We start from the raw sequence: 21,923 nt of genomic DNA, 5'->3' as shown, positions 1-21,923 counted from the left end.
CACTACAATCTAAAGTCCTTCATAAGCTACACTGAATAAAAAAAACACTTTAGTAGTACTCATCTTATCAGCAGAGGTTTTTTTTTCAAGTAAAAAAACTTTGCCCTTTTCTTTAAGATATTTAAATACACTAACAGCAGTGACTCACCAACCAATCACCTTGCAGCTCTCCTCTGACATCACAGTTGGCTTCTTTTTTTTCAAAACTCCAGCACACTGGAAGATCTCCACTCCACTCCTGGAAGGTAAGAGACTGGGCCTCGATCCTCGGATTGGATTTATAGGCTCCGCTCTCGGCGTTCTCCTCATATCGGTCCATATAGGTCTGCTCCGCTCCGCTCCTCTCCGCTCCCGGAAGGTAATTCACCATCTTTTGCAGAAAAGTCGGTCTTAAGCTGTTGCAGTACCTGTTAGAAAGATAGTCTAAGCTATTCTGAAGTCATCTTCCAATGTCATCTACATGGAAGCAGGATTTTAAAGGATAAGATGTAGTTTTTAAAAGTCACTTCAATCTTGCTCAAGAGTCTTTGCAAAGAAGCCAAGTAAATCTTGATAAAAAGTCATATACATTTAGAGATCTTTTAAAAGCACTTCAATCTTGTTAATAAAAAGTCAGATGTAAATTTAAGAACTCTGATCAGGCTATGCTAAAAAGTTACATACAATTAAGAAATAAAATACAACATTTAAAATGTCTGAACTCCCTCTGAAAGTTGACCACTGCTGCTGCCGGTGTCTTCCTGGAATAGTGGAGCTGTTGTGTCAACAGAAAAGTCCTTCCCGAGCAGCCCTGAGCCTGTTGGTACCGGCTTTAATCCAACCCAGGTAAAAATCAGGGTACATTGTGGGCAATGAGCCCAAATTGCTGAACTACAGGTCCCTGTCACTTTAAAGAGTGGGCTGGTGCGATTATGATCAGAGGCTCCTTCTAAGCACATTTCTCACCACCACAACTTCCAGATGCTGGTGTTAGTGTGTGCATGTACCAGCAGTTGCAGTGCTGTTCAGACCCTCAATAGCAGTGAAAGTCTCAGAATTCACCGCTATTGGGGCTGTAAAATCCAGGCCGATATCTCACAGTCCTGTTAGATTTGCTCTCCCTCTGTACAAAATCAAACTCCACACATTGTCTTTCACTCACTCCTGTTTCCAGCCCTGATGGTGCAGAAATCCCCTCTCAAAGGTACACAATCCAGTTGATTTCTGATCAAATACCTCCTTCCTCATTCAATAGAGGAAACAGAGACATGAACAGGAGTCAGGTGCAAGAAAGTTTCACCAACAGAGCAAAGAAAGGCACCAACAAAAGTCACACCTACTTTCCAAATCATTTCACTGGAATATTCTTTCACTTGTTTTGTAAGTGACTGCAATAAATCTGAAAATGAGCACCATGAGGTTTGTGTTCACTAGTCACTTGTTCTCCTGTGTTTGTCTGTCAGGTTTGTAATTCAGTTTGTATTGGATATTGAAGAGAATCTCTTTTCAAGATGATTACACATCGTACTGTGTTTAAAGCAACCAACTTGTAAAATGGAAGATAATGAATGTTTCAATACCTGTGTGACCAGATTCTTCCAATGCTTTTCAACAGCTCGATTGATGATGCTTGTAATCTGTATCCTGTGGAGAATGGGAGAGGAGAATAAAAACATGGTGCATGAACAGGACAGACTGTGTAAAATGGGAGCACAGAAATACTGCCACCTCATTGAAAGTTAATGAGATTTATTCTAAGTCAGACACCTGTCCACAATGAACAAGTGAATACATTAATTGTCCACTTTCAATCTAAATGGGACTGAGGTTCCAACAGAGAAGTTTTCTGGAAAATACCTGCTGCAGTTTTAAAATTGATGAACTGGAACATCTTATACTAACTTTCAAATAACTGTAGTGATTGTATAGTTCCCATAGTGGAGAGAAGGAGTTGTTTATAAATATAAGCAGAAAGACACATTTGTGGATTGGTGAATGAGCTTTATCTTTCTGAAATGTATTTGTCCATTGGTTGCAGGTCACTGGAAATTCTTTTTTACATTTCAATTGTAGCAGCAGCAGTTAGCAGCAAAATGTCTGATTAATCAGAGTAGTGGGTCTGGGAAACACTTAAACAGCCGAGACCCTGTAAAACAGAACTCCAAGTAATAGTTTAAATAAGGCACTGAACTGACAGAGCGGTAAAGGCCTGCTCAGGTCAGGAAAAAATACCCGACCCGAACCCGACAGAACCACATTGGACCCGAGCCCGACCCAGCCCGAGTATCTCCATTTATTCCCACGCCCAAACTAACCCGAGCCTTACCCGACCACCAGAATGTTCACTTTATCTACCTCCCGATTCCGAATCTACAGGAAGCTGCAGCATGAGCGTAATGACGTCATAGAGATGCTCACTTGCTCACTGAGCAGACTCAGAGTTTCCCTCCTTGATGACCCGGACTCCCAGCTTAGGTTGGCTTTTCAACTTTTGACACTTATTAAACTCAACTTCCCAGCAGAGTTAAATGTAATACTTACTGTGTGTGTCCGACACGGACCCAGCCTGACCTGGAGCCAGCCCGACCCAAACCTGGCCCGACCTGACCCGAGCCCGAAAGCCAGTCCCGGAAGAGCGACCCGACACGACCCGGACCCGACACAGGTCGTTGGGTCCCGTCGGGTTCAGGTCGGGTGGCAGGCCTTTACAGAGCGGAGGTCAGATCAGGATTGAATTAATTTCTATCACTGAATCTAGACAAGAAGTAAATCTGCCAGGAATGGAAGACTTTGCTTTATCTGTGAGCTTGTGGTGCAACGGTAGCGCGTCTGACTCCAGATCAGAAGGTTGTGTGTTCAAATCATGTCAAGCTCACTTATATTTTACAGCAGTTCAAGTTCCTGGATTTTATATCAGAAGAGAGTTCGTTCTCTTGGAATGTTCGTGCATGGTAGAATTTCAAGATCAACTTTAATAGATTAAAGTCCTGATTTCTGGTTCCGTTCCATTTCCATGCTCAGTTCTTATTTCACACTGTTTTATATCAGAACAATGTTTCAGGGATGTGATGTGTCCATTGTTTGTACAATTGCTCTGTCACCCAGTGTGAGAAATAAAACACAAACCGCACAGCGTGCGGCTCAAACCCATACCTGGCTCTGTCTATAGGCCGCTTAGTTCAGTTGGTTAGGACGCAGTGTTGATAACAACAAGGCTGTGGATTTGATCCCCATGTGCGCTGTCACATGGTCAGTCATTAATTTGACACATTTTTGTAACACTTAAAATCCAACTTTTAGATGCAAACAAGTTTACATCAAATGTCAAAGGGAATTTATTTTGAATAACATCCATTGTATCTTTGTCACTGGTCTGGAGTAACACAGAATTCTTTCCAATTATCTTCCGTTTGCTGATAAACATTGAACTCGTGGCCTGTTCTCGTTAATGGTCACGAGCAGCAAAAACAGACAGAGCAAGTCTGACCGCCCAGAGATGTGGAAAAGGCTTCAGTTTGGGACATATGCAGCAAATCAAATGTTCACCCGGCCCCGAAAGATTCAAAAACTGGGGAAAAGGACACAAGGAGATAGAGAATAAGCTAAAGCAGACAATGTAAATATTTCCCATCCTTGATATCTCTCTATTCCAATCCAACCTTCAGAGTTGGGTAAATAATTTCAGTGTAAATTGTGCAGCTCAAGAGTCAAAACCAAAGGGCGATGCAGAATAAAGGAGAACTGCCAAAACCCCAGATTGAACCAGATATCTTCAGTCTAACACACTCCCAACTGAGCTATTTCAGTCTCACAGGCTTGGGATGATAAGTGGCAAGTAACATTCGCACCACACAAGTGCCAGGCAATGACCATCTCCAACAAGAGAGAATCTAACTATCTCCCCTTGACATTCAATACCATTACAATCACTGAATCCCCCACCATCAACATCATGGAGGTTACCATGGGTAGCCATACAAATAACGTGACTAGAAGAGCAGGTCAGAGGCTTGGAATCCTGAGGTGAGTAATTACAGTGCAGCTGTTGGCTCCACCCCAGGGGCTGAATTTGTTCTGTAAACCATGAAGCAGCTTCCTCTCAAATCCCAGGTTTATCAATAAATCCTCTTACAAAAGCCCCAAAGTGTGATATATTCCTCTCACTCATCCATGACTCCTGACTCCCCAAAGCCTGTCCACCATCTGCAATTCACAAGTCAAGAGTCTGATGGAATACTCTCCACTTGCCTGGATGGGTGCAATTCCAACTCAAGAATCTCAACACCGTCCAGGACAAAGCAGCCCACTTGATTGGCACCCCATCTACAAACATTCACTCCCTCCACCATCGGCACACAGTGGCAGCAGTGTGTACCGTCTACAAGATGCACTGCAGCAATGCGCCAAGACTCCTTCGACAGCACCTTCCAAACCAGCGACCTTTACCACCGAGAAGGGCAAGGGCAGCAAATGCACGGGATACCACCACCTGCAAGTTCCCCTCCAAGCCACACACCATCCTGACTTGGAACTATATCGCCGTTCCTTCACTGTCGCTGGGTCAAAATCCTGGAACTCCCTTTCTCACAGCACTGTGGGTGTACCTACCCCACATGGACTGCAGCGGTTCAAGAAGGCAGTTCACCACCACCTTCTCATGGGCAATTAGGGATGGGCAATAAATGCTGGCCTAGCCAGCGATGCCCACATCGCATGAATGAATGAATAAAAATGTGAAGTATCCCTTGTGTCATTCTTTTGGTAGAAAATATAACCCTGGTGGAATTGCCCCTCCCAATCACACCTCACTTCATAGAACATAGAAAATGGAGAAAATTTATGGCACAGAATGAGACCATTTAGCAATCGTGTCTGTGCCAGCTGAAAAAGAGTGATCCAGCCCAATCCCACTTTCCAGGTCTTGGGAATGGGATCTGAACAGATCTCAGAGCTCACATTATGTGAATGTTCTGTTGAAGTGTTGGTGAGCTGATATACCAGGGGAGATTCACACTGTTGGACACAGTGTGAAATACATTCAAGTATTTATAAAACATTACAACATGTGAGTAATATTCCCCATTGATTTCTCAGCACTGATGGATTGTGAAGTGGGAGACAGCCAGAAGTCCCAGTGATCCACACTGACCCTGAGCTGAGAATGAAATGAGAAAAAGTTCAATCTTCAGCAGCGAGATGCTGCAGAGAGGTAAGAGTCCTGAATCAAGGAGAGACTTTCTCATACTGCTGTTGAATCTCATTTCAAACACTCCTTGAACTCTCTGCCGAGGAATTCAGAGCTGGAGAATGCCTGTAAAATCAGCCTAAAAAGGAAATAAAAAACACCCACCGTGGGCTCAAACTCAAAAACTTGAGATTCAGAGTTTCATGCTTTCATCGACTGAGCTCACCAGGCCTGAGACAGTGTCCCCGTCCTGTCTGTTATTGGACGGTGCAGCTGTTGGCTCCACCCCAGGGGCTGAATTTGTTCTGTAAACCATGAACCAGCTTCCTCTCAAATCCCAGGTTTATCAGTAAATCCTCTTACAAAAGCCCCAAAGTGTGATATATTCCTCTCACTCATCCAGAATAAAAGTTACATCTTTTGCTCTTTTTACCTTCCAAACATTGACTTCTATTTTACTCAGCATTTATTTCTCTCTCCTTTTTATGTTGTGCATTTCCTAATAAACATTTCATTTCAATTATTTATGAGGGATGAAATGAACAGAAAAGATTTTCTGCAATGGTACCAGGGGTGTGGGACAGAGTGAGTGGTTCGGATCTGGAATACACTGCCTGAGAGTGTGCTGGAGGCAGATTCAATCGTGGCTTTCAAAAGGGAATTGGATAAACACCTGAATAGAGAAAATTTGCAGGGCTACAATGAAAGGGCAGAGGAGTGGAATTAGCTGATCTGCTCTTGCAAAGAGCTGTCATGGACATGATGGACTGAATGGTCTCCTTCTGTACTGTAACCATATGATTCCTTGATTCTAACTCTGTCAAAGTTGTTCTGAACTTGCTCTGCTCCAAGGAGAACAACCCCAGTTTTTCCAGTGTCTGCACATAACTGAAGTTATGAGGAACCATGGGGAACCCACTGTAAACCTTCCTCCAGACAGAAATACAACTGTTCACCACCACACTGTGACCCAGCTGTTCACATGATTTGGATGCGGGGACCAAATGTAGTATTTCCAAGTTTGCAGATGACACAAAACTAGGTGGGAATGTGTGTTGTGAGGAAGTTGCAAAGTGGCTTCAAGGGAATTTGGACAGACTTAGTGAGTGGACAAGAAAGTGGCACATGAAATATAATGTGTAAAAATGTGAGGTTATCCACTTTGGTAGGAGAAACAGATGTGCAGATTATTTGTTAAATGGTAAGAGTGTGAATGTACAAAGGGGCCTGGGTGTCCTTGTCAATAAGTGACTGAAAGCTAACATGCAGGTGCAGCAAGCAATTAGGAAGGCTAATGATATGTTAGCCTCTATCGCAAGAGGATTTGAGTACAGGAGTAGTGAAGTCTTGCTTCATTTGTATATAACCTTGGTTGGACTGCACTTTGGAATACTGTGTGAAGTTTTGTTCCCCTTACCTTCGGAAGGATATCATTGCCATAGAGGGAGTGCAACGAAGGTTCATCAGACTTGTTCCCGGGATGGCGGGACTGTCAAATGAAGAGAGATTGGGGAAACTGGGCCTGTATTCTCTAGAGTTTTGAAGAATGAGAGGTGATCTCATTGAAACTTACAAAATATTTAAAGGGATAGACAGGTAGATGAAGCTAAGATGTTTCCCCCGGTTGAGGAGTCTAGAACCAGGGGACACAATTTCAACGTAAGGGGAAAGCCACTTAGGACAGAGATGAGGAGAAATTTCTTTACTCAGTGGGTTGTGAATCTTTGGAATTCTCTTCCTCAGAGGGCTGTGGAAGCTCAGTCATTGAGTATGTTTAAAGCAGAGATTGACAGATTTCTAAATACAAATGACATAGGGGATATGGAGATAATGTGGGAAAAAGGCATTGAAGTGGACGATCAGTCATCATCATATTGAATGGCAGGGTGGGCTCGACGGGCTGAATGGCCTACTCCTGCTCCTAAGTTCCTATCAGTCTGCAAACTTCATATGCATGCTGTCATTGTCCGTTTTATTCCATGGGCTTCAGTTTTACTGGCAGTCTAGTATGTGACATCATCAAGAAGGTTTTCAATAAGTTAAATAAGGAGAAATTGTTTCCAGTGGCAAAAGGGTCAGTAACCAGAGGATGTATTTATCAGGTGATTGAGAAAAGAACCAGAGGCGAAATGAGGAATTATTTTTTATCCGGTGATGTGTTGTGATCTGAAATGCACTGTCTGATCAGGACTTGAAAGCAGATTCAGTCGTAACTTTGAAAAGCAATAGAGATAAATACTGGAAGGAAAAATGTACAGATTACAGGAGACAGCACTGACACAATGGACCAAATGGTCTCCTTCTTTGGGTATCATTCTATGGTTTTATGAACATAATGTTGATACAATTCGCTGAGTTGGAAGGGAAGTGAACCCAGATTCCGGGTATTCTAAACACCAGACCCAAACCAAATGAACAAGCCTGTTGTTTAATCTCTGTTTTTCACACCAGCTTCTCCTCGCTCTTTCTGTGTTTCCTGCCTGGTCTGTTCCTCTGACCTTCATTCCTGACACTCTATTGAGAATGGCCAACTCACTGCACCTCTCACTCACACCGTCACTCCACCCCTTCACCCACTTCCAAACCTCTCTGTTCAACAGTACCTCACATCTGCTCCTCTGCTCCATTAATATAACAGGAAAACATTTTCAAACAGACATCTCCAGACAGTGAACGTTCCAGTAAGACAAGGTAAAGAGCAGATTCATTCACTTTAAACACAGAGAGAGCAGCTCTCCCTGTTCAGTCTAAGGAGCAGCTGTAGTTTCACTCCCATTAGTCTTAGAGACATGGGCCAGAATTTTAAGGGACCGTTGGAGACGGGAATGGAGGCCGGGGAGGGGGAGGGGGGGGTGCATAAAATAGGGATGGAAGACGTTGGACCGGATCTTTCTGTCGGCGGCTGACATGGAGGGCAGACTTCGCACATCCACACGGCAAGAAGGCATTTAAAGTATTTATGAGGCCAATTGTCAGCAATTTTATTCACTGGATCCAATTGAACTAATAGCACACGGGAACCACGGGGCTTCAGAGCCTCGCCTGGTTAAAGGAGGCGACTGGAGGTGGGAGCTGAGTGTTGTCTTCACTGGGAAGCTATCGGGTGAGGCAGCAAAACTTGGCAGCAAGGGTGGAGGGGGAAAGGGCATCGGGAAACACTGTCAGGAGTGAGGGCCAATGTGCCAGCTCTGCAGGGTGAGCCACACCAGGGTGTCATTGGGGTAGTGCCACCTCATTGAGGATGACAAGTGAGGTAAATGTGGCTGGGTGTTGTTTACTGTGAAGGCCTTGCACTCAGGGAGGGGCAACCTGTCATGGGCCTCATTCGAGGCTCTCATTGGATTCGAGGCTCCCATTGAGGAGGAGGAGGAGGAGTAGAGAGGAAGGGAGGGAGGCGCAGGCACCAGCAGGGGCACCACAGCAGCTTGGGGGCCCACAGGAAGGCCAGCCTCGAACATGAGGCTGGAGAAGGAGGCAGAGGAACACGTCAGCCGAGGTTCAACTACCTGCAGATGTCTGAGTGACAGTGTCTCCGCAGACTGCACCTCTCCACGGAGGTCGTCACTGATCTCTCTGCCATGATGCAGCTGTGCCCCGTGCGACTTGGTCGGCACCTGTTGCCAGTGTCACTGAAGGTCACCGTGCCATTGAACTTCTTCACCACCAGATCATTGCGGGGATCCACTGGAGATATGTGTGGAATCTCACAGTCTGTTGTGAATCAGTGCATCAAGGAGGTCACCAATGTCCTGTTCAGGAGGGCCGGTGACTATGTGCACATTGATCCAAACAGTCAAGCTGAGAGAGCTATAGGATTCGGGGCCATCGCTGGATTCCACCAGGTGTAGGGTGTCATTGACTGCACCCATGTGACCATCAAGGCTCCTGCAGACCAGCCAGCAGCCTTCAACAGGAAGGGCTTCCACTTGCTCAGTGTGCAATTGGTCTGCGACCACTGCAAATGGATCCCATAGGTGTTTTCACAAATCCCGGGAAGCAGCCACAACGCCTGCATACCAAGGCACTCCCAGGTGCCAGAACCTTTCTGCGGCCCCATCCGCTTTCAGAGATGGATCCTTGGAGACAAGGGCTACCCACTGAGGACATGACTACTGACATCTGTGAGGAACCCACGCACGGATGCAGAGGAGAGGTACAACACCTGCTGCGGGTCAACCCGAGCGACCATCAAGGAGGCCATTGGTCTCCTGAAGATGAGATTCAGGTGCCTAGATCGATCCAGTGGAGCCCTTCAGTATGTCCCGGCGAGGGTCTCGCATATCGTGGTGGTTTGCTGTGCACAGCACAATCTGGCATTACAGAGGGGTGAGGTGTTGACTAGTGAGAATATCGTGGAGTGTGGTGTCTCCTCTGATGATGAGGATGTGGAGGAGGATGCTGCCCAAGCAGTGCCAGATGAAGAACCTCAGGCACAGCAGGAAAGGGGCCATGAGATACACACAAGGGAGACATGAGACACCCTTATACATTCAAGTTTCCTTTGAGCCTTACCACCTTCTGGAACCACAGCAATAAAGTCTTAGCTTTAAGCAGCCCTGTTGTCACCTCCTTCCTTCTGTTCTGCAGCGTCCAGGTACACATCGCACAGTGACAAGGCCGAAGCTTTGTGAACTCAGGGCTTGGTCCCTCACTTCCAGCCCCTTGGGAGGAAGGGTTTAAATGAAGTCCCAAAGGGCATCAACAATAGGAAGGAGACATAGTGAGAGAACATCATTTCTTTATTCTGTGTGACACCAAACACAACCCTATCCATCTGGAATGTACATTCACCCATGAACCCCTCAGTGAATCTAGGTGCTCTTCTTAAATCTTTTCCAGGTGCTCCTACGTGGTGCTCCCCCTGCTCTGTCAGCTGAGATGGAGACAGGCTGCTGACCTTGCTGCCCCATGGCTTGGGATGACATTGGTGGCCGTCCTCTTGCTGCCTGAGGCCTGGAGGGCCCCGGCACACTGAGGTCCTCCTGCACAGGGACCCCCCTCTGTCATCGAGGATGATGGAGGCAGGCACTGGCATCACTTGTGTCACTCGCAGAGGGGCTTTGGAACTACTGTCCACACCAGGAACACCCTGAGAGGAGACCCCAGATGTAGCAGCCAGCTGCTCCTCCCCCTTATAAGACACACTTGTACCTCGCTGCTGACCTGAGAGGGACGTGGACCTGGTGAAGAGTTCAGGTGCCTCGTCCCCCCTCTCACCTTGTCACCGTTGGATGGAGCTCATGGACAAAGCGATGGAGTGCAAGTTTGCGCACATCTCCGGCAGCCACTGATTGGTCAGCTGGATCTGGCTCTCCATCAGAGTCACCAATCTCTCAAGGAAGGAAGCCAGACACACCCCCATCAGAGACAGTGCAGCATGCAAGGCCTGGATGGACTCCTCCATCATCCGAACTTGGGTACACATAACCTCTGGCAACTCTGCCAGATGTTGCCTGACCTCTTGCTGCAGCTGCAGTATTTCCCGTGTTGCTGGTGACACCAGAGGCACGTCATCAGCCTGGGACTCAGCATGGGCCTGGCCTCCCACAGACTTCCAACTGCCAGTGGCCTCGGCTGTCACAGCCTCCGTCAGCTGCCCGGGCCTGTCTGTGACGTGCTCACCAGCTTGTGTGCCCAAATCTAACAGCAAGTGGATACGCACCGAGTGAGGGTTTCTGTGCTGGTGGAGGGTGCAGGGGAATGAGGTGATGGTGCACCATCTGAGGCTCCCTCCTCCTCCTCAGAGGTGTCTGGCTGTCCCACAGTCTCTCCAGCTCTTCGCTCTTGTCGTTCATCCTAGCCTGCATGTGAAAACAGGGACATTGAAGGGTTAGGGTCTGCCCATCGTGACATTCCAACCACCCCTACTGTGCAGCTCCATTGATGCAGTGGTGAACAGATGAGCAGTGTGGCTCCTTTGCAGCGGATGCTCCCTTGTGCCCCAGGAGATGTTCACTCACTCTCTTAGGTAGGTGTCCCTGTCTCTCCATCAGCTATGGAGCAGCTGCTTTGCTGCCCGGCCTGTTCCATGGCCTCCTCCTCCATCGGGATGAGGACATGGAGATAAGGCATCCACTGCCAGTCTTGACATGCTCTTTCCGATTGTGGGCTGTCTTCTCCTGCAGCCACTATGATCAACAAAGTTAGTCTCCCAGCGGGGACAAGCCCAATATCTCTGATGGTGATAGTCCAGCAGTCCATGATGTGGACACACATATTCCTCCTGCATGTGGCCCCTCTCGAGGGACTGTGTGAGTTTATACAATGACTGAGGTGCACCTCCCACCGAGATGCAGCCAAGCCTCAGGCAGCATGTCCTGCTGCCCTTCCCCAATACACATGACTGGGTGGTCACTCCCTTTCCACCAAACACTCCCTCTCACTCTGCCATGCGCAATGTCCAAAGGGTCCAAAGTGTTTTGAGTTTGCGCCTGAGCAGCCTGGATCCGGTCATTGACCCACTTCGTGCACTGGATCCATGTCTTGGGGGTGACCCCACGGCTGCTGACTTCACCTACTATCTCAAAGCAGCTTTGCTTGGTCAGGTGGACAGGTCTCCACCTCCCATCCCTGGGGAAGAGAATCTTCCACCTATCTGTTGTCACCTGGAGGCGAACCTGCAGGAAGGCATCGCCAAACCATTGGACCATGGTCACTGCAGGCTCGCATTCAGCTCCTTACCTATCAGGCAGCAGAGACAGCAGAACGGGTACTGGGGCATCAGTGACAGCAGAAAGGGTCCTGGGCAGCAGAGGCAGCAGAACAGGTCCTGGGGCAGCAGATGCAGCAGAACTGGTCCTGGGGCAGCAGAGGCAGCAGAACAGGTCCTGGGGCAGCGGAGGCAGCAGAACTGGTCCTGGGGCAGCAGATGCAGCAGAACTGGTCCTGGGGCAGCAGAGGCAGCAGAACAGGTCCTGGGGCAGCAGATGCAGCAGAACTGGTCCTGGGGCAGCGGAGGCAGCAGAACAGGTCCTGGGGCAGCAGATGCAGCAGAACGGGTCCTGGAGCAGCAGAGGCAGCAGAACGGGTCCTGGGGCAGCAGAGGCAGCAGAACGGGTCCTGGGGCAGCAGAACGGGTCCTGGAGCAGCAGAGGCAGCAGAACGGGTCCTGGGGCAGCAGAACGGGTCCTGGGGCAGCAGAGGCAGCAGAACGGGTCCTGGGGCAGCAGAACGGGTCCTGGAGCAGCAGAGGCAGCAGAACGGGTCCTGGGGCAGCAGAACGGGTCCTGGGGCATCAGAGGCAGCAGAACGGGTCCTGGGGCAGCAGAACGGGTCCTGGGGCATCAGAGGCAGCAGAACAGGTCTTGGGGCAGCAGAACGGATCCTGGGGCAGCAGATGCAGCAGAACGGGTCCTGGAGCGGCAGAGGCAGCAGAACGGGTCCTGGGGCATCAGAGGCAGCAGAACGGGTCTTGGGGCAGCAGAACGGGTCCTGGGACAGCAGAACGGGACCTGGGGCAGCAGAGGCAGCAGAACGGGTTCTGGGACAGCAGAGGCAGCAGAATGGGTCCTGGGGCAGCAGAGGCAGCAGAACGGGACCTGGGGCAGCAGAGGGCTCTCAGGAAGACACTCCTTTAAACCAGGCAGCAGTGAATGCAGGTCTGGCAGCCCTTTCAATATGGTGCCAGCACCTGCCGTTGTGTCAGATGTCGGTGCCATCGGTGCCTCGTTCCCTACCTCTGGTCCTTGTTTACATGGGCCCCACGCCTCCCCTTCATTAATTGGTCGGCTGCTCCGTGATCGGGGTCGGTCGGCCACATTTCACTCGTGTGGTGACGACACCCACTTCCGGTGCCTCTGCCGAGAGCCGCACCGTTAGTTTAAAATTCAGCCCATGGGGTCAAGAGTGGAAAATCTCCCCTCTGATTCTCTCTACTTAAAATGAAGGAGACACCAAATTAAAACTGATGAAACCATTGATTGTATCCTGGTTCTTCAATCTAGTGTTCTCCCAACTGAGCTATTCCAGCCTCACTGTGAACTCATCTTCATTGGAGACAAATATAACTCCAGGCGGAATTTCCCCACCCGTTCATTCCTCACTTCAGGGGAATGGGACCCGACCAGATCGCGGAACTCAGATTATGTTAATGTTCTGCTCTTGATATCTTAATATTATCTTGCGTTTGAGCCACTTTTAATCAGGTTCACGGACAAATTCTTCCATCATCCCTTCTCCCATATTCTCTCTCTCTCATTCATTCTTTATTCCTCACAATCCAGAAAGGGTTAGGAATCAGAGCTCACCCCCAAACCCTCTGCACACAGACCTCTGTCTGTTACCCTGTTTGATCCAAGAGACCAGTCAATAAATTACACTCTTTATAAACACAGAAAGCTGCCTCAGAGTGTTGGACAGAGATAAATACACTGAAGTCTTTTGAAAAAAGTTCATCTTACGGGTTGTTACTGAGCCCACAGAGCAGGGCGGGCCCAGGCTCCAGCCCCAGCCCCAGCCTGTGCTGTGTTAGCTGATGCCACCTGGTGTGATACTGAGCCACACGGAGCAGGAAAGGGCCTGGTTGTATTCATGGCCTGTGTTGTGTTAACTGATCCCACTCAGTGTGGTAGGAGCCACACAGAACAGAATGGGCCCAGGCTCCTTCCTCAGCCTGAGGGATGATAGTTCTTCTCACACGTTGTTGTACAGAGCCCCACACAGAACAGGGAAATCTCAGGCTCCATCCCCGGCCTGTGGTATTTTACTTCATCGCACCTGGTATGGTACGGAGTCCCCAGAGCAGGAAAGATCCAGCTTCCATCTCCGGCCTGTGCTGAATTAGCTGATCTTACCTGGTTGGCACTGAACCGCAATCAGGGAAGGATGGGCCGAGGCTCCATGGCCTGTGGTGTGTTAGTTATTCTCATTTGGTGAGGTACTGAGCACCATATAGAGCAGGATGGGCCTGTGCTCAGTGAGCTGATCTCACCTTGTGTGGTCCTGAGACCCACACACAAAGCAGGACAGGCCAAGGCCTCATCCCCGGCCTGTGTTCAGTTAGCAGATCTCAGTCAAAAGATTTTGATAAGGTTCCACACAAGAGGCTTCTCTATAAGATTAAAGTCCCTGGTATCAGTGGTAATATATTGATCTGGATTGGGAACTGACTGGCACGACGTAGGCAGAAAGTAGTTACAGATGGATCTGGATCTGTTTGGAGACCAGTCACCAATGGTATCTCACAGGGATCGGTGTTGGGACTGTTGCTCTTTATTATTTTTATTAATGATCTGGATGTAGGTGTAGGGGGCACCATCTGTAAATTGACAGATGATTTGAAGATCTGTGCGAGTGTTTAGACTGTAGACGATACTCGACTGTTTCAGGCTGATCTTAATGTGTTGGGAGATTGGGTTCATGACTGGTAAATGATGTTTAATTTGGGTAAGTGCAGTGTTATTCATGTGGACAGGGCGAATGCTCAACATTCATACACCCTTCAGGGAAAAACATTAAAGCAGGTGGAAAAAAGAAAATAATTTTGAGCAGAGATCTGGATGTTCTAGTGCACAGATCTCTAAAGGTACAGCAGCAATGCTGTGAAGTGATAGTTGGAGCAAATAGAGGGTTGGGTTGCATTCAGAGGACAATTGAGTATAAAATGAGGCATATTCTTTCATGGGATGTGAGCGACACTGGCAAGGCCAGAATTTGTTACCCATCCCTAATTGTCCTTGACAAGGTGGCGGTGAGCTCCCTTCTCGAATTGCTGCACTCCATGTGGTGTAGGTACACCCACAGTGCTGTTAGGAAGGGAGATCCAGGATTTTGACCCAGCATCAGTGCATGAACAGCGATATATTTGCAGATCAGATGGTGTGTGACTTGGAGGGGAGCTTGCACATGGTGGTGTTTCCATGCATCTGCAGCCCTTGTCCTTCAAGGTGGTGGAGGTCTTCGGTTTGGAAGGTGCTGTCTGCGGAGCCTTGGGGAGTTGCAGCAGTGCATCTGGTAGATGGTACACACTACTGCCACTGTGCGTCAGTGATGAAGGGAGTGAATGTTTAAGGTGGTGAATGGGGTGACAATCAAGGCGGCTGCTTTGTCCTGGACAGTGTCGAGTTTCTAGAGTATTGTTGGTGCTGCACTCATCCTGGTTTGTGCCTTGTAGATGGTTGACAAGTTTTGGAGAGTCAAAAATCACAAAATTATTGCAGTGCAGAAGGAGGCCATTCGGCCCATTGTGTCTGCATAGAATCATAGAACATAGAAAGTTTACAGCACAGGCAGGCCAAAAAACGAGCCACCCAGCTGAATCCCATTGCCCAGCATTTGGACCGTAGCCCTGCAGGTTCAGGTACTTGAGGTGCACATCCAGACACCTTTTAAATGAGTTGAGGGTTTCTGCCTCAGCTACCCTTACAGGCAGTGAGTTCCAGACTCCCACAGCCCTCTGGGTGAAAAAACCTTTCCTCATCTCCCCTCTAATTGTTCAACACATCACTTTAAATCTATGCCCCCTAGTCACTGACCTCCCTACTAAGGTAAATAGACCCTTCCCATCCATTCTATCCAGACCCCTCACAATTTTGTACATTTCAATCAAATCTCCCCTCAGCCTCCTCTATTCAACCCCAGCTGATCCAATCTTTCCTCATCGCTGCATTTTTCCAGAGCTGGCAACATCCTCGTAAATCTCCTCTGTAACCTCTCTAGTGCAATTACATCCTTTCTGGAATGAGGTGACCAGAACTGCACACAGAACTCAAGTTGTGGCCTAACTAATGATTGATACAGTTCCAGCATAACCTCCCTGCTCTTATATTCTATACATCGGCTAATAAAGGAAAGGATTCCATAAGCCTTCTCAACCAACTTATCAACCTGTCCTGCTACTTTCAGGGATTTGTGGACATTCACTTCAAGGTCCCTCACTTCCTCTACACCTCTCAGCATTCACCCATTAATTGTGTATTCCTTTGCTGTGTTTGACCTCACCAAAGGCATCACCTCACACTTCTCCAAGTTGAGTTCCATTTGCCACTTTTCTGCCCACCTGACCAGTCCATTTCTCCAGCTCTCCTAATGAGCATTTCACCACGTGCATTGAGCTGAGTTACTCATCACAGAATTCCCACTATCTGATTTACTCTTGTAGCCAGAGTATGTATATGAATGGTCCAGTTAAGCTTTTGTCAATGGTAACCCCCAGGATGTTGATGGTGGGGGTGATTCAGCGATGGTAATGCTGTTGATCGTCAAAGGGAGATGGTTACATTCTCTCTTGTTGGAGATGGTCATTGCCTGGTACTTATGTGGTGTGAATGTTACTTGCCACTTAGCAGCCCAAGTCTGAATGTTGTCCAGGTCTTGCTGCTTCTGGACACGGACTCCTTCAGTATCTGAGATGTCCCGAATTTGTCCTTTTATGAAACCTTGGTCAGGACTCACTTGGAATATTGTACCCAGTCTTGGTCTCCTCACATGATGGGTGATATTGAAGCTTTGGAAAGGGTACAGAGGAGAGACATTCGACGAATTCCCAGTATAAGACATCTTGGTTATCAAGTTAGACTAAAAGAGTTGGGACCCTACACCTTAGAGAAACCTAGACTGAGGGGTGATCCGATTGAGGTTCATAAATAATGAAGGGTCCAATTTAGCATGGGAGAGGAGTCATAACTTTCTATTGTAAAAGGCCAGATGGCACCCGGATCACATTAAATTTCATTTTCAGTGGTGGATTAATGTACCAGGATGGCCGAGTGGTTAACGCATTGGACTTAAGATCCAGTAGACATATGTTTGCGTGGGTTCAAACCCCACTCCTGGTATCTGTGCTTACAAAATGTTATTTATTCTTTCCCTGACTTTTGCCTTGCACCATCATCTCTTCTGTCATTTAATCACTCTTGCCTTCCAACTGATGACAGCTTCCTATTATTTGATCTGCCCCAGCACCGTTCCTTGGCTCTGCGCTTGCTTATAAACTGGTAAATCTTTAACTTAATCTCCTCTGTACCCTGACAATGACCTTCTCATCCTTCCTGGATTGTGGTTCCTCACAGGATCCGCTGCCTCTCCGACTCCCCTCCAGGTCACTGAAGGCCCTGAGCCTTGGTCTCGCTTTATACGCTAGCTGGTAGTTGATTCCTTGCAGGTCTGCCACCGCTCAGGAGAAGCTCAAGACCCAGATCAAGCAAAGTATCAAGAGGAATGTGAACAAAGGCTCCCTGGTGCAGAGCAAGGGACAGGGCGCCTCCGGCTCCTTCAAAATCAGCAAGAAGGAAAACCCAGGGAAAAGTGGGAAAGAAGGTGAAGAAACCAGCAGCCAAGAAATCTTTAGTGAAGAAACCAGCAGACAAGAAATCTTCAGTGAAGAAACCAGCAGACAAGAAATCTTTAGTGAAGAAACCAGCAGACAAGAAAGTGACAACAAAGAAAGTAACAGCCAAGAAAACGAGCAGCAAGGCGGCGGCAACGCCAAATAAGGCGGTGAAGAAAGCAGCGCTTCAGAAAAAGTCTCCTGCGAAGAAGGTCAAAAAAGGCAAGAGTGCGGCGGGCGGAAAGGCGCTGAAGAAAGTGCAGACATGGAAGAGCAAGGTCAAGCCGAAAGCAGCGAAGTCTCAGAAAGCAGGGTCTGGAAAGAAGTGAAAGCGCGGGAAACTTGTAAACATCTGAACACAAAGGCTCTTCTCAGAGCCACCCACATCTCTCAGGAAAGAGCTGATCCCCTGATCAAATGATCCCTGTCCAGGCCCCGTCTGCAGATTCCACATGGAGTAAATCCAGGATCCCTGGTGACTCCCCTCCACCCAGCCCTTTCCCCACTCTCTGTCATAAAACAAAGGGATGTCCGGCCCTCACTCTAACTGGGGATGTGTTCGGTGCAGTCTCAGTTCACAAATTCAGGGGGAGAGTTTGTAAGACAGTAACACTGGCGGAGAAACCCCACCTCACAACTCAAACCCCAACACATGAGTTTCTCCAATTCAGCTGGAGTCGGGTGACAACAGGAGCTGGGATAGGCTGTGATCGGGAATGTTAGGAATGGATTTGTTCAGGGAGGAACGTACCTGGAATCTCCGAAAATAATAGTTCCTTATTTCCCCAGATGACACATTCTGCAGTGAGAATGAAAAGTCTCTTCACTGCTTCACATTTACTAATTGTTTGGTTCGAGATGAATAATGAGTCAGAGAGTAATGACAGGATCTGAAGCTTCTCTCACACCAGCCCTTGAATGACTCAGTGTGAAGTGTCTAATGTGTGAAGCTACTGCCAGGGTTTGTCAATCTGAACAGTTTCAGCTCAGTTACTGGGGGCCTGGAATCCCCGCAGTTTGACTCTGTCTCTGATTGGTCACCCGCTTCTCAATCCAATTCTTAACCAATAGGAGAATCACATATAAGTAAATAGAAGTTCTCATTGGCTTAGATTTTCCAATTGGAAAAAGCCTGGCAATTCCAGAGCAGGAAGGAATTGAAGTGATGGAAAATTTCAATTTTCAGGCAACAATTTTAAAACCTCTCATTTTATGTTCTGTTTTACTGTATTTACCGTCACAAAATCCTGACGCGATTTTAGGAATCGTTTTCATTTGTCAATCTGTTAACTGTAAGCGACGGGAGGAAGGTCCGGTTCAGCAATTTAAAACGGGACAAATATCAGCTTCCTCTCTGTAAAAGGAACAAATTAGCGACTAACCGCTTCTCACAGGCTTCTCGGGGACTGACAGAAACGAGCGGTTTCTGATCCTTTCTCCTGAAAGAGGCGGATAATGCTGCAGGGAGCAATGAACTGCCCTTCACTTTCTGGCTGCTAATACACCACTGACTTTAAACAGTTCAAACAGCGACTGATGCTTCTGCCGGAAAATGAGCAGATTCACCAGAATGATCCCGGTCCATCATGGCCAAAGACATCCAGCTGGCCCGCCGCATCCGCGGGGAACGCACCTAAAACCCAGCTTCAGTAACAAGTGTAACAAGGGCTCTTTTCAGAGCCACCAAATCAGCAAAGGAAAGAGCTGCCATCTCTGTTCATCATCAAACCCATTAGATTGGAGGGGCGGCCACATGGTTTCTGTTTTGTCACATCACTTTCCCGAAAGGCCTGTCGGACTGAGAGCTGATCTGGAATTTAGAAAGCAGCATTACCGGAGACTCATTGCTGCTCAGCACAATCTCAACCCCGCTCCTGGGATCCGTTAGCTGGCATTTGGGGAAAAGAAATGGATCCCAGTTTTATTTGGAAGGCATTAATGGAGCCGGGTCCGTTCACATGAGGGTTATTTACAAACATTACCCAATGAGTTCACTAATATTTGAATCCATTGGAGATTAGTACACAGGATATGTAAGGCAGCTCGGTCACTCTGACTGAAACCGCCAGTTCCCCGGGGCTGCAGACCCTGACACTGCGGGGAGAGAATCCCCGACTCTATCCCGCCGCCGGGGGAAACAGACAGCTCTGTGTCCGGAGAATAGGGAGGGCCGGGGAGAAGGCACATATTAAAGCGCTGCAATGGACTCAGCTCCTGTGTGTGCACAACTCTCACTGATTCCGTCCTCTGGGAACAGTGCGGTCTAAACAGATCAGGTTAGGAGAGAAACACACAGCCCGAGAATGGCCTCTTCCTTCCTGCATTTACTCTGTTCCGGGAGCAGATTCTCATTGAGAAGCGGCGCTCAGATCACCAGAGAGAAAAAAAAAACACAATTCAAACTGTCCAAATGAAAAACAGAGAATTAACCCGGACACTTCCATTATTAAATTAATTCATCAGCTCCGAACCAGTTCCCGTTAATGTACCGGGATAATCTCGGGATTTATCAAATCGAAGGCAGCGGGATTTAATAAATTGTTGATTCTGACACCCTGTAGTTCACTTCTTCACTTAACTGGAGGGGGAGATGTGTGAGCAGAGAAACAGAGCGAAATCCAGAGAGGGAACTGAAAACACACCTGGACAGATGTGAAACAGGTCAATCCACTGTTACAATAACTCCATCACTGACTCCCTCCTGACAGTAACCAGCCCTTTCACAGAGACTGTGAGTGGCTCTGAAAAGAGCCTTTGGTTTATTAGATGACATTTTGGCCGCTTTACTTTTTCTGGGAGCTCTTGAGTGCTGGTTTTCTTAGGCAGCAGCACGGCCTGGATATTAGGCAGCACCCCGCCCTGAGCGATGGTCACCCCTCCCAGCAGCTTGTTGAGCTCCTCGTCGTTGTGGACGGCCAGCTGCAGGTGTCTGGGGATGATGCGGGTCTTCTTGTTGTCCCGGGCCGCGTTACCGGCCAGCTCGAGGATTTCAGCGGTCAGATACTCGAGCACAGCAGCCAGATCGACCGGGGCTCCGGCACCCACACGCTCAGCATAGTTACCCTTTCTCAGGAGCCTGTGAACACGGCCCACCGGGAACTGCAGTCCAGCCCGGGAGGAGTGAGACTTGGCCTTGGCCCGAACTTTCCCGCTGGTCTTTCCTCTTCCAGACATTTCCACAATCTCACAAATACTTTCACAAAGAATGAATAATTTCCTTAGCATTGATAGTACATCGCAGGCAGTCAGGATGGCCGAGCGGTCTAAGGCGCTGCGTTCAGGTCGCAGTCTCCACTGGAGGCGTGGGTTCGAATCCCACTTCTGACAAGTTGTGTTTTGACTGAACTGGAGGCGTTTGGGAGCAGCGGCAAAAAGCAAAGAAAAAGCAGGAAAGAACATGGACAAACAAAATAACAATGGACCCAAAGATGTTGCATTAAAACATTAGAGTAAGAGGCAACTAAACAAACAGCAGGGCACATAAAAGATCAAAAATATAACCTTTGTATCGGGGTGGAAGATGTTGCCAATATCCTTAATGAATACTTTACTGTTTTCCCGAATGAGAGGGTGATGCAGATATTGTTATTAAGGAGGAGGAGTGTGAAGTATTGGACGTGATAACCTAAGGAGAGAGGAAGTCTTAATGGGATGAGCATCCTTGAATGTGGATAAATTATCAGGACCAGATGAAATGTACCCCAGGCTGTTGAAAGAAGCCAGGGAAGAAATAGTGGAACAAAAACAAGAAATGCCGGATTCACTCAGCAGGTCTGGCAGCATCTGTGGAAAGAGAAGCAGAGTTAACGTTTTGGGTCAGTGACCCTTCTTCGGAACTCCGAAGTTCCGAAGAAGGGTCACTGACCCGAAACGTTAACTCTGCTTCTCTTTCCACAGATGCTGCCAGACCTGCTGAGTGAATCCGGCATTTCTTGTTTTTGTTTCAGATTTCCAGCATCCGCAGTATTTTGCTTTTAAGAAATAGTGGAAGGTCTGACCATAATTTTCCAATCCCTCACTGGATACAGGTGTGGTGCCAGAGGATTGGAGGTCTTGTAACGTTGCAATAAAAGCAAAATACGAGGCAGATCAAGCATGGCTGATCCTTTCGAGTAGAGAAACAGGGCTGAATTCCCTGAACCAGTGCTACAGCTTTCAGAATAGAAGGAGCCCATACACACCTGATGGGTTCCACTTAAACAAAAGAGCTGGAGGTGTTGACGGTCAGAACAGATAAAATGTGGAGGAGTGTTTGAAGCAGATTCTGTGTGGTTACTGTAGTTGTACTATGGAGTTATTTCAAGGAGGTGATTCTGAATGTAATGGATCAACGTGGACCCGTCCAAGGCAAAGGTTCTAAGCTTCCCTGTGGTCCAGCCTGGTTGAATGGAACTGAAGCAAACAAATCATCCAGAAGAGGAAAAGATATGTAAGGCCATGAAAGCACAGAATTCAGATGGATGCAATACCAGATGGTATGGCAAGAGTGTAAAA

General features: G+C 47.9%; 1 protein-coding gene and 3 non-coding genes across 4 annotated transcripts in view; all 4 read left to right on the top strand.

Annotated features, from left to right (window-relative positions):
* The window catches only part of LOC137350408 (histone H2A-like), a 163,331-nt gene that overhangs the window by 91,576 nt on the left and 49,832 nt on the right, over positions 1-21,923 (top strand). The window lies entirely within an intron of this gene.
* Positions 2,783-2,854, top strand: trnaw-cca (transfer RNA tryptophan (anticodon CCA)). The gene has a single exon. It is a non-coding gene; the product is annotated as a tRNA-Trp (tRNA).
* Positions 16,856-16,938, top strand: trnal-uaa (transfer RNA leucine (anticodon UAA)). The gene has a single exon. It is a non-coding gene; the product is annotated as a tRNA-Leu (tRNA).
* trnal-cag (transfer RNA leucine (anticodon CAG)) lies at positions 20,674-20,756 on the top strand. The gene has a single exon. It is a non-coding gene; the product is annotated as a tRNA-Leu (tRNA).

This window comes from Heterodontus francisci, chromosome 35 (assembly GCF_036365525.1).
Source record: "Heterodontus francisci isolate sHetFra1 chromosome 35, sHetFra1.hap1, whole genome shotgun sequence".
Lineage (NCBI taxonomy): Eukaryota > Metazoa > Chordata > Chondrichthyes > Heterodontiformes > Heterodontidae > Heterodontus > Heterodontus francisci.
This window is presented reverse-complemented; position numbering and strand designations above follow the sequence as displayed.